Below are 14,604 nucleotides of genomic sequence, written 5' to 3' on the forward strand. Positions count from 1 at the left end.
AATAGAAGCGCTCTGCCAAAGGTATAAAAGGGGGCAGGAGAAGGCCCTCACGCTCTTTTCCCTTTCGGGCTGCGCAAGGTGAAAATCGAACAACGGTCGATCGCTAAGGTAGACCAAATGTAAAAATAAATAAGTATACGGTACGGAATAACGGTACGAAATCAAATAGGCCCGTCGATGGTAAGACTACCCGGAGGACGAGAGGCCTGAATGAAAGTGCCCGGTCGGGGACGCTCGACCGAGGTCTGAACCGTTTGGAGTACCAGTGGACGTCGGGTGTACACTCACCATCGAAACCAGCAGGGACCCGAAGAGATTAACTTAGGGACATGAAAGAGACCAAGAATTACCAACACCACTCATGGCAGATGAGTTTCGTTTAAAATTAGTGTTGATAAAAGACAGATAAATATATGGACAAAAGGACATTACGTGTAGCGTTTAACCATATGTGCAACTCTGCTCTCGTTATAGCGAATATTTTGTAATGCAACAATTATTTAATACATATAAATATATTCAAATTATCCAGGTTGTACACAATCTCTGATTTTCGCCCCATATCAAACACCGCAGAAATGAAAGATAATGCATACACGGTGAGTACGGATTGATGGCGATGTATAAATTATCCATTTTATATAGTAAATTTTTATTGATTTATACTCAACATATAAGAAATTTTACAACGGGTAGGTAAATTATTTGTGTTGGAACTTCAATAATTTCATACTCAAGAGGAACTGCAGGAAAAAATTCATGAATTATATGAATCTTACGCTCATTTTTATATGCTCCAGTAGTAATGTTACACTCAACTTAAAGTGCATTTACCTTCAGAATTCCTACAGGTTTATCTGACTCATAAGTTTTATTTGGTGTGAGTATGCGTTTTGTAAAACCCAAAACTGATCCCTTCAAGTCTTCTGGTCGAAAATCAATTCGATGGCTTCACATAATTATACTACGAAGCATGTTATTGTTGGGCTTTACACTTATTTAAATACCTTTAGGTGTTAATATGTCGATAAGAAAATTTTGAATATCTTGCATTTCATAGCTGCTCGTTGGTAAAATAATCACCTCTTCACCCACGTAAAATTAATTGTTACTCTCGTCAATATTAGGTGTGAAATTAAATGTGAGTAATTTCACTAAACCAAGAATGTAATTTTTTTGCGGTGGGAGCTCAATTGGAGAAAAATATTGTGCTTCGAGAACTGATGATGTACTAGACAAACTTAAAATTAATGCGTCTTCCATGACAGTTCATCAATAAATGATGAATTTTTCTCATATTTCTTGCGTATTAAAGCTTATTATTTAAAAATCTTAGACAGAGATGACCACAGTTATAAGTATTCAATTCTTGATATCTTTATCATCTAAATTAACAACAGCTAATTCATTCTGATGTGAACCATCAGATGACAGATTTCTCATGAATACTCTTTAAAAATATGGTATTTTCAACATTTTTGCATATTTAATAATATCATTATGTATGAGAGCTTGACTGGGAAGCTTTATTTCAAAGTTTTTTTTTTTTATCCCCTTCCAGATTTTAAGTATAGGCCCAAGCCTTTTCTGTGCGGTTTTAGGAAGAGGCTTTTACCAAGTTAAATAGCGTCCATTTTCTTATTGTATTTTGCACTTTCTTTAAGCTGTTTCTTGGCTTTGTTCGTTTGATTTATTGCTTCATATATACCTCTCGCACCATTAGCAATAACCCCTACAGCGCTTAGACCTGCAAATGTGGGTACGACATAAGGTAAAAAACCACTAATTTTTTGAGGTATGTTTTATATACGTGGTGTTCTAATATTTTTTCTACTACCAGCTTTTTTTAAAGCTTTTTGAGCTTCCTTTAAAGCATAACCTACAATTTTGCGAGCACATTTACTTGTAACCATAGACTTTTTAGCACTTTGAATTAAGTTTTTCAAAGTCACACTTTCTCCAAGCTTCTTTTTTCTTACTTCTTTTATTTTCTGATTCTTAGATAAATCCACTCCTAACTTAGATTTTACTTTCATTGCACTGCTCACAGCAAAAGCTGTAGCCTTTTCACCAATTCTTGAATCTTTAGCTTTAAAGCGTTGCCAAGCCTTTCCTAAAAGAATCTTATCTGCTTCGTTTCTAGCCGTCATGTCATGTGGATTTTGAGAATAAGCTATATTGTGTTGCTTACAAGCTCCATCGAATAGGTTAGTACCTGCATCTCTACAGGCTAATCTCTAAGCTAGTTAAGTGCCCAGTCTGCAATACTGAAATCCTGGCACATGCAGTTCTACTGGCAGTTTATTTATAACTGTATTTATGATACCACGACCTTTTTGTCGATGAATTATCATAATTTCTCGAGTGTACAACGTTAAATAAGCTTATAAATATCAATTGCACGCTATTTATAGTTTTATGTTTAAAACAGGTTAGCACGTGGCTAGGCTTAAATGTTTAAAAACATGCTGATTACACTATCACTTTTAGTCTCGCTTGAGTCAGCATGCAGTTAACATGAGCTTCGTGGGACAGAATATTAAACTTCCTGTCGTGAATTTTAATTGTATCGTTGAACAAGATAAAAAAATAAAACGCCATGGTGATTTGCTATCTGATACCATAAGAGCTGTTTTTTGCGGTCCATTAAACTGTGGAAAAACCAATAGCTTACTATCTCTTATTACTCATATTAATGGATTAGGATTTGAGAATGTTTATGTGTACTCAAAATCGTTGAATCAACCAAAGTACAAGTTTCTAAAAGAACTATTAGATCCTATAGATGGCATAAAATATTTTTCATTTAGCGAGCATAAATCAGTCATATCTCCAGATAAGGCACTACCCGACTCCATGATGATATTCGATGACATTGCCTATGAAAAACAAGATAATGTGAAAGCCTTTTTCTGTATGGGGCGTCACAAAAAAGTTAACTGCTTCTATTTTTTTCAATCTTATGCTCAAGTTCCAAAGCATTTTGTCAGAGATAATTTAAACGTCTTAATACCGATATGACGTATAATGACGTCAAAAAGTTATGTATTAAATGTTAAGGAGTCGGATAACAGGGATTTGTTGTAATAGACAAGGCAAAAAATGTTAATAATCGTAGATATAGAAAAGGTTTTGACTCTTTCGCAATAAATATCACTCGTTTTCATTAAGTATGCATCAGTCTTTTGTTAACTATCAAGCAGTAAACATGGAATCATTTCATAAGTAAAAACACGTTCTTCAACAAATTAAAAAAGCAAGAGAAGCTGTGAAACGCAAGCATTGATTATTAAAGTTAAGAAAAAAAAATTTTGAAAAATAAATTAGTGAGATTTTTAAGCCACTGATCCACTTTATAAAATCATTTATAAAACAAATAAGGAAAAAAATGTATCGCAAAGCTTTGAACTTTTGTCAAAGGAGCCTTTTTAGCCTTTGAAGCCAGAAAATCAAATTGATTTATCAATGTTTTCATCAGTCAATAGTAACAGTGATGATGAAAAAGAAAAAGAAGATACTTTTTCATCAAATGATACTATCAAAGACTCCGACACTGTTGTTGAAAAAAGTAATCATGATGACGATTTAGGGCATATCAATAAAACTTTATCTACGAATTTATATTTACAAATACTCAATGAAAATAAACCAGAATTGAATCAAATTTGTGGGATAAGGAAAAAAAAAACGGACAATATATACTTGGTCATTTACCCATTTATTTCAAAAATAATAGAATTCAAATAAAGCATCTAAGATATCCAATGACTGATAGGTTACTAAAGTTACTCACTAAGAAGCATACTGATTAAGCATACATGACACCAGATAATTTAGCTGAACACAAATAAATCTTAGAAACTTCGAGTGCACATAAAAGGAAATTTGATAAAAATGAGACTATTCGTCCATACAACAGTAAAAAATTTAATGACGTTATTGCCCCATTGTTTAATCTTACACATTTAAAGACAGAAGGTGGGTCAATACCTTTATTAAAAATTGCTAAACTAAACAGACAAATAGACTACGTTTACTGGGAAAATCCTAACGAGCTAGTTAATCGACTAAGATTACTATTGGCAGAGAGATCAGCAGGTAATCCTTGTCATACTAATGTAATAAACTCAATCGTTGAGGAGCTTTGTGAAGCTAATATTATACATTAAGCTTGCTCATTAAATTTAACTTTAGTATTAAAATGAGCATTAATGTATATTTGGACGTGGATGAACTAAATCTAAAGGTGGTAGTCAAGATCCTCCTAAAATTGGATGTGTTGTGATACACCTCAGATGGTCAATTTAACTTAAAAAATAAAAGATTGTGCAATGTTGCATCAGCTATTTAACCTTATGATCCTATAAATCTCACGACTTTACAGAAAGAAAAAATATTAATCTTGAATGAGCAAGAGAAAATAAGTCTACTAGTCAACAATTTGAGCGATGTATTCCCAGAAACAATACTAAATTTGCAGCGAGAAATAAATACAATTACGGAGATTTTGACTAAGATATCTAATATAACTTCAGAAAGCATTCAAGAGGGATGGAAGGAGTAAAGGAAGAGCTTCATAAATCTGCGAGACGCAACTACCTCCACCCAAAGTTTGATATTGGAGGTTTGGATGAAACATAGCAAGCTGATCTTGTAGAGATGATACCTTATGCTTGCGAAAATAACGGGTACAAGTACTTGCTGACAGTTATAGATGTATTTTCCAAGTATTCATGGGCAGTGCTCGTAAAAAATAAAACTGGTATAGATGTAAATACCGCTATGAAATCTATATTAACGGAAGAAAGATTTCCAACTAATTTGCAAACAGATCGTTGTAAAGAGTTTCACAACGTAAATTTTGAAAGTCTCATGCAAAATTACAAAATTAACTTATACTTTACAAACACTGATCTTAAGGTGTCTATATGTGAAGGATTTAATCGTACACTAAAACATGGTGTGTGGAAAAAATTTAGCAACAGGGGTAATTACAAGTGGCTCAATATTTTACAACAATTGATTCTTCTTACAATAATCGAAAACACTAAACAATTGGTGTAAAGCCAAAAAATGTTGTAGTAATTGATGAAAAAAGATATTTTACAAAAATTTATATTTTTGAAAAAAGGAACAATATCAAAATTAAAAGTCGGTGATAAAGTACGAGTAAGTAATACTAAGCAAGTCTATGAAAAATGTTATATACCAAACTGGTAAACATAAATTCTTACTGTAACCTAAGTAGCATCAACAAAGCCATTCACTTACTATTTGGAAGATTATCTGGAGCAGCAAATCTCTGGGGACTTCTACGAGCAGGAACTGCAAAAAACCTAGTATCCTAATACTTACCTTGCTGAGAAAATTCTACGCCAACGAAATCATCAAATTTTCGTTAAATGGTTAGGTATTGATGATACCCACAATAGTTGCACTTTAAAAGATCAATTGTTATTGTAGAAAATTTGATGTATAAAAAATAAACGCATGGAGACAGAATAAAGAAAAATGTTTTAACTGCAAAGAAGTTAATTTTTAAATAAAGTTTTTATGAAGAAAAACACAATACATGGTTGTTTTAGTTATTTCTACGAAAATTATTTAACCCATACGCTTGAAATTTGAACATGATAACCGTTATAAGTTATAAAGAGCTCCATTTTCTGTATATAGTCTAATAACTTATTAAACATCGCTTCATTATGAATGATATTCTTTGACACTGCACTAGGTAAAAATATTTGAGACTCATCATTGAGTTCCACAACTGCCTTCGCTCCATATTTAGTGCTCACTTTCTTTAATTTCGTGACCATATAACTTTGGTTAACTATCATCTCGGTGATGTTCTCGCATGGAACGAAGATTTCAGAAGCGGTTTTATTTAAAACTGCCAGATCAGACCTCTTTAACAAGAAAACACACAATTTTTAATTAGTTATAATATTCATGAAAAACCAGTAAATAAGGTAAAAAATGCCTATGAAAGAAACAAATTTACATTTTTTTCATATTATCAACAAAATTTACCTCCAAATTGTGTTTTGCATTTTTTGTAAATGAAATTTCTTCAAAATTTTCAGTCCCCACACTTGTTCTCTTGTGAGATTATTGTTGGTCTATACCTCTTGCCTTTAATACTAAACGGTTAATGACTTGATGCTGCTGGCTGGTAACTTCAATCAAACCGTCCTGTGACTGTTGCTGTGGTTTCTTATATAGGGTTTCCACTACCACGTGAGGTGGCTCTACTACTATAATTCCCCCCTCACTCATTTCTTTTTAACAAGTTACTTCTTGCCAGTTGTCGTCACCCTTATGTTCGTCACTGTTAAGTTCTACATTTATTTCATCATTTTTGCAAGACGATGAGTCGGTCTTAGAAGTAAGATTACATTGCTCGCTATCATGAAAACTAAAAGTTATTATATTTGGCTGCTTAGTTTTTCTCTGATGACTGGGTCTAATATTTCTCTGCTCTGGCTCATTGTTTTGAATTTTATTATATGTACACTTATTTTGCAGTTGCTCCGTATGTGAAGGTTCCTCTATTTTTTTTCGTGATATCACCGTGCTGATCCTTTCTCAAATTCTCTCTTTTATACAAGCTATTTCCTGCCTATCCTTGTCATTATTTTTTGTTTCTTCTCTATCTGTTGTAAGTCTCAGTTCTCTATTTATTACTTTATGGTCCCCCAGTGATATATCAGCATGGGTCTCACTTCTTAGACGTTTTCTCTGTCCTCCTTAGCTTTCTCTTCTTCTACCACTCTATCTTGCCGTTGTTGATTTACTTTATCATACCCCCCAGGTAGTGTGTCAGTGATATTAAAGAAAATGCATCGCTTATTATCATAAGAGCTAAGAGCTTTTTTTTTTGTTTTTCAGTATAAATCTTGTCCAGACGAGATCTAATATTTACCACCTCTCGATCTATATTTATGTTTTGATCACGTAGGCAATCAATGTCATCATTAAAATCAATGGTGTTTTTAACAACACTGGTTCTGACACCCTTTGCTTTTTTTATTGTGTTTTGATTCTAAACGAGAATGCTGTACATTTCACTTCTAAGACCGATAAATTTTATAATAATATTACTATTACACTTATTCTTCATAAGTCCCACGATTTTCTTATTTTTAAGCGGCATTTTATACTTATTATCTTCAGGATAACTAGATGTATCGAATTCTTCAATGTGAGTTCTCATTATTTCATACATATCGTGGCTTTTAATTTCATATATTAAACTGTCTGTATCGGTATAAAAAAGCTTACAATCATTTTTTAGTTTAGAAATCATAGAATCGTAATAAAAGCGATATATAAAAATTTTAGATAAGTCGTACACACTTAGCCCAATATACATGGGTTTTTTTATTATTACTTTCAAACGCTGTGTTTGAATCGCTACAAAATTTTCATCAAAAATATCACAGCCATGAAAGTTGGGTTTCACAATATATGCGCTTGCACCGCAACGCCCATCCCAGTGGTCCATAAGCTTAACAGTGACTCGCTTTCTTTGATTCTCAGTTGTCTTTCCAAAAGTAGCGTTATTAAATAGTTGAAAAATCATTGTATGAAACTCATTTTTAGCTCTTTTTCTTTTACTACTATTCAAGTCTATATACTTTTTGAGCCATGTACTTTGCTGAAACTTCAAAGCCTGATGAATTCTTGTGACTCTTAATCCATGATTTTCAGCTTGCTTGAGAGCTTCATAATGAAGTACATACTTACGCTTATTACATAACGTAGTCATTATTTTTTTTTGTTTTGAATTTGGAGCTGAAATGTGTTCAGAACAAAATGGTAAGTCTTTATGAGAATCCACCATAAAAAAGTCGTTGAGTCTTAGACCAACCATATAAATTGTTCACGTCAAAATAGATAATATATTTTTTAGCATTATTTTTTCTGTAATCATTAATATAGTGGTTATTTGCTTTGGCATATCTGTTGCAGCACTGAGTTATTCCTCCTCTTAGACCTTTTTAAATAAACATGAACATGTCAATGTCAGAAATGAGTTCTAGTGAAAATTGTGACAAAGAGTTATGAATTTTATTTTTTAATGTTCTAGTGAAACTTTTTACATGGATATATAGTAAAACTTACTTCGGTTTTATACAACATAGCATCCCAAGTAGAGCCTGGGGTTGTAAAATAGTAAGCAGCATCTAATTTGTATACCTCTAGACAATTATTTCTAAAATTCTCAAAAACTTCTGCTAATAGAAGCACATCTGTCTTAAGGTATAAATTTGAATACTATCCGAGATTTGCTATATTAAATACTTTCCATATAGTTTTAGCACGTAAGTCATCCTCAGTATTTATGTATGTGTCATATAATTTGCTATAAAAATCATTTTTTGGTGGAAGCACAATTTCTTCGAGTTTTTCGAATGATGGTAGATAATCATATGGAAACACACCCTTTCTGTTAAGCAATTTGATTTGATCCATGGTGTATGTATCGTCTTGACTAAACGTATTGTCTAAAATGTCATGTTGTTTCAAATAGGATGCCAACTTATCGAGCGATGAAGGTAAAAATCGATAAGAGTCGATAAAGCGTAAGTTGATTCTCGTTCCCTCAACATATTTTGTAAAAGAAGTATATTTCTCTTTCGTCTGAGATATTACTTCTACTCTTCCAGGGAAACAAATAACAAGTTCTTTTATAAATAAGTGCGCATCATAGTTACTTAGGTTGTGAAAAGCAATGGGTATTGTTTGTGAGTCTTGGTATTTGAGATTACATTCATTGTGTGCATGACCTTGGTACCTAAAATAAAAAAATTTTTAGAAAAAAATAATATTTATTAGAGAAGTATAAAAAAAATATTCACGTTCCAGTAAAATGACAATGATTGTAAATTTTTTTATCATTTTTAATATATTTCTCTTATATATGACATTCATCCGCGTTGAAAAAATCGAAGTATTCTTCTTTAGTTAGTAATCTCATTGGCACTGCATTGTTACACATACTTTGTAAATCTATGGCAAGATCTCACATTTCTTTCATAAACTAGGTAGCTTGATTTTCACTGCTTTCTGTTTTTTTTGTATAGGAAATGTATCGTGATTTGGGATCGTTAAAAGTACACTTCACGTAATATCCAACACTTAATGCTTCATGATGTTGTCTTGCTCGCTCACTATCATATACAGGTTTTAATGAGCACTAAGAGTCTGCGTATACTATAAATGGCACTTCATTCTTATTTTTAAAATTTTCCAATTTCAAAATGTTATCACCACATTTTGGCAAGCTTATTTTACATTCATTTACTTTAATGCACTTCACTGTGTGTACATAAGTTTTTCATTAGATATTAAGTAATGCAGACAATGGTTGCAAATATATATTTTACGTTTACATTTAGTAAGAGAGCTTCTTACAAGCCAAAATAAATTTTTAACCAACACATAATGACAATGGTATTCATCATCATTCGTGTGACTAACCCTGCTCTCTAAGCGTTTCTCTAACTCAACATCTTCTTCTTCGTGTTCCTTTTCTATAAGTCCATCATTATTGGCATGGTTAAGATTATTATTTACTTTCTCACTTTCTTCTAGATCGTCTTCTACATCATCATCATCATTAACATTATCTTCTTTTTCTACCTCTCTCATCATTTCAGAAAAATTAAAATCATCATTTTCGTTGTTAAATTTTTTTTGTTTGTTTTTTCCTTATCATTTATTTCCGTATAGTGACTTTCTATGAATAACAAATTTACATGTTTAGACTTTTTTAGTTGTTAAATGGAGTGGAAAAATTTTAAAATTATTATTTCTCTTTTCTATAAAATAGACCATAACTTAAACACCATTTTTTTTAAACTATGTTACTTGCTTAGTTTGCACTGAATCTTATTGTTATCTTAGTAAAATCGTAAGCATTTTCATATTTTGTATAAGTCGAGATTTGTCTCGTATTTTCACTTGAAGGATGTAGTACTGACAAAACGGTTCGTTTGAAACATTGGTGACCAACATTTTTAACATTAGCGCAAGCTCTTTTTTCAACAATAGAACTGGGTAGTTCTATGTTAGAACTACCATCCATAGCCGGATTTTTATTTATGTTAAATACTAAATTTGAAATAGAGTGCAAAGTTCACCCGAAATCTCGTTCTTGGAATTCATCAATGTCAGTAGCAATGGGTTCCTGAACATTATATTTAAACCATTGATGCAAATTAGTTGTATGAAAAATACATTTCGATTTAGTTATAAAGTACTTAAATTCAGTAATCTTAACATCATTTTTCACTAAGACAAAATCTGCTGTCAGAACTGCGTTAATTCTTAGAGCATTCTGCTGATTTAGAATTTCTGGCACTTTTGAAACAAACTCTTTTTTCGCAGACTTCAGAAATTTTACCACATCAAAGTGCTTGCTATTCACAATAATGGCAGTTCTTGTACGATTTTATAGCGCACTATTAAGTTTTTTCCACAATACAGTAGTATCATCACCATGGGTTGATGTATCAGCAAGAGCATGTCCTTGAACTCCCAGTTTTTTAAAAAATGTTTCCAAAAAAATTATTATGAGACACTCAATATTTTATAACTTTTACTCACTGTATGATGACAATTTCACAGATTGCAGATAGCTTTTAATACCTACAAGCACTATTACGCTATTATCAGCTAAATCTTAAATATTTGGTGAAGTTTTGCTGTTTAACAGTCGTTGATATTCTACTCATACTATTTTACAAAAAAACCACAAAATTTTCTACACAGTCTATTTATGCAGATAAAAGCGCTACCTAGGGGTGGCCTAATAAAAAAAACTGTAGTACACGTATAGTGTATAAAAAGCGGTTGTACGTAAGTATTAATGTCAGTTGACTATTAATTGTACTAGCTGAAAGATGTCTAAATACGTTATTGATATTCAAGGTTTGAAGAATTTATATAACGAATTTATTTGTTCGGAGGTAGCAATTATATCTTTAGAGGAAGAAGATTCTACACCAAAAGTAATTCTTCTCAAGCCTCCCCACCCCTGGAATCAGCTAAGGTCTGAAAATAAACATGAAATTGGTTGGTTAGAATGTAATTACCACGGTCTCCTTTGGGACTCTGGAGACGTACCCTATAAATATTTAATCGTCACTTTTCAGTCTATTATTAAAGAGGATGACGTTATTTATATTAAAGGATTTGAAAAAACGAAATGGCTTTGTCAAGTGCTTCTAAGTAGGTATAAAATTGATAAAATTCAGTGCATAATAAATAAGAAATGATAAATAAAAATTAAAGGACTATTTTTCTATTCTAGATTCATTCACAACTTTGAAGAATGTTTGTGATTAAAACAATTTAACATGCCTTTTGTGACATATACAAATTATACGTTTAAATTAGCCTGTTGTCCTGTAAAGAATGCTACAGCTATAAAAAAAAGTATATTAAAAAAGAGCAACACTTTACTGTTGGAAATGAGAGCGACCGACAGTAGGCCCGGCTTTTGTGTACATTGTGTACATTTAGAGTCTCTGTCGGCTCAACGCTCTGTGCGTGTGCGTTTGGTCGACTTGGCGCGCTGCAGGTGTGTGTGTGCGTATTCACGTGGCAAGCTTTGTATACTGTAAGCGCTAGATTATACTTAGCTCTCGTCGAAGAAAGACTCTCTTAAGTTACGTTGCCAAACTCTAGCATTCAAAGGTGCATACATCACCTTAAATGCTAGTGTACATCTTCTGATTAACTCTCGCTATACAGTGGACAAAACTCAGTTGTGCAGTGCAGTGCACTTAGTGCTTTGTTTAAGTTGCTCATTGCATAATTTGCAGACCAGCTCAAATAGTTAATCTCATCGAACTACCAGTGATTATCAACAGCAAGGCTCAGTGAAACTCTAGTGTATTTCCACAGACAGTAATTGTGCATTTTTTAACAGACAGTGGTTTATAGTTAATCAATATTTCAATCAGTTATACTCTATCAGTGCTTTCATTTTCACATTTATTTCACGTAACTTTCAAACTCTCTTGCGAGCTCAAGGCCAGTGCGTGTTGACATATTGTGTTATTCAACTTGACTCTTTTCTTTCTACATTCTTCACCTTTATAAATATATTTTAATAGTTTGTTGCTTAAAGACTATAGACAGTATTTATTTTCTCCGGTATAAGTTTGACCTTAACAATTTTTGTGAATATTAACTGTGTTTTCTTGGCCTGTGAGTGACATTAAAAGTTGTTATTTTTATGCTGTTTAATTTTATTGTGTTTTATTGTGTCTTCCCAATTACTCTATCCGAGCCTAGTGTGTGCTAACGCATACGCCTTGTACACTTTACAAATAAATTATTCTTGACATATAATTAATTTATAGCAATTTGTAGAAATAAAAAATAAAAAAAATTAATAAAAATTATTTTACACAATCTTCACTCTCGTATTTTCAAGTGCTCCGTCAATCAAACAAGAAATATATTTTTACAATAAGAGTACTGCTGCAGCAGCAATACCGTAAGCATAGAACAGTAAAATCGTCAGAAGAAGCAAAAGTGTAAGGAATATGAGCGGTCGTGTTGAGCTATTGAGACCCTCAGGACTAGTGCGTACTAATATTTATAATCTTATAAAAACATCTGTGTTATGGGGAAACAGTCAACATCTGCTAGTGAATGACGCATTGAGCTGGTATACATAATATTATATAGCATATACACTCTATTACCACATCGAAGCTATGGTTGTAGAAGTAAAAGCGTTGTATATAGGACGAAGCATAGTTATCGATAAGCTTGTGCAATAGCACGGCTGACCCAATACACCATTACACGTACACATACGTCATACAGGGGCCTTCTCACAAGTGTTGGCCCGCCCTCCTCCACTTGGAGAGGCGATAGCTCAGAGCCATCCACTTGAAAGTGGGGCGTCCCATACCCTGGCGCTACAGCTTCCTCCCTACCACCTTAGAGGGAAGGTGAGCCAGAACCCTTACAGTATACCTACTTTTGTGAATAATCTTTTAATCTCCTTATATCTCATATATAGATGAGCAGGTAAGACACTAAGGAAGATTTGGATGCTTGTTAATACTCAATGTATTACGTGTATATCAAGCAGCCCAAGAAAGGTTAATCGGACTCCCTGCCCACAAACTTACAAATATTATTATTATGTCTAGAGCTACAATTTAGGAAAAGAGATTATAGCATGAAGAAAAAGTTGATTAGGTAATAATTGCATGAAGTAAGGTATAATTGTTAATTATCATACTTTTTATCATATAACATACAGGAAAGCACATAGCTCAAAGTCATACAAACGATATACAACGTTTGTTCGCTTATAAACTTATCTGCAATTATGAAAACGATCTTTTAAGTTCAAAATACAATTATAAAATAAGTAATGTCATGAAAAATTTTCCAAAAAGAATTATAAAAGAATTATTCCATTCGTGATAACGAATTTCCAAAGAATAGAAAAACTAGCGTAAGGTGTGCACGCAAGGATCAGACACGTTGCCTCACCAAGCACGCTGCTATAGGCTAGTGTTACAATTTATGAGATTAGTCTTGAAGTCCAAGAAGCGAGGTACTTTTGTCCTGCTTAGTAGAGAATCTAGAGCTAGAATTTAGACCTTAGTTTTTCGGCGGCTCGGTGATTACGCCGGGCGTGGAAGATTAGCAGACTATCCTCATTGGTGGACAATTTTTTATGTCATTGTCTCCTTTCTACTACTCCTGGACTTTAGTAATACGCATTCTCACTATTTTGTACATTTTCTTATATTTCGACGGTAGCTTTAAGCACTTATGGCAATTTTAATTAAAACTATTATTATCACGTTTTTTAGCAAGAAAAAACAAAAAAATACAAATTTTTTTTATATTAGTGACCGATGCTCACAAAACAGTAGTAAAATTATTTCCGGTTGCCATTTGAAAACTTTGTGTTTGATTCTATTTTATATAAACACTGAGTTCACCAAAAACAGTAAAACAAATTTTGAAAAGTATCTCACAAGGTACTTTCGTTCTAGAATTATTTCAGAAAAAAATGAAGTTATGAAGAATTTGCTAACGAGTTCTTATTATTGAACATGAATTTAGTAAAAATATATGATTCAGGTCAAAAGTTTCGTAATTTATCTAAATAATACTAAGGCTTTTCGTCATTTTTTCTAAACATTTTATTAAATAATGATCGACGTACCATATTTTTTTAAAACTTTTATGAGCATCCTTCATATATTAATTATTTCTATTCGTAATATTTACTTAACTTATAGGATAACTACTGACCGATTCGAAGAAATGGAAAAGGAACAAGTTAGTCCGGTTATAGTAGAAACTAAGGAATTAGCATATCAACAAGCATTGAAGTCTGGGCAACGTAGTCATTCTAATGATCTCCTTTATGGCAACACACGCAATGATCTGTGTATACAAAATACAGATGGACTAAGAATTAAAATAAACCATCTTGATAAAAATCTCTGTTGTTTTGTTAGTTGTAACTATATAAAAATCTATTTACTAGACGGTTTTATTCACAACTATTGCTCTCATTTTCATTTCTGTTATCACTTCTATTTAATTAAT

The sequence above is a fragment of the Copidosoma floridanum genome, unplaced genomic scaffold, assembly GCF_036245765.1.
Source record: "Copidosoma floridanum isolate Cflo_tuat_1 unplaced genomic scaffold, Cflo_Japanese_pri ptg000013l, whole genome shotgun sequence".
Taxonomy (NCBI): domain Eukaryota; kingdom Metazoa; phylum Arthropoda; class Insecta; order Hymenoptera; family Encyrtidae; genus Copidosoma; species Copidosoma floridanum.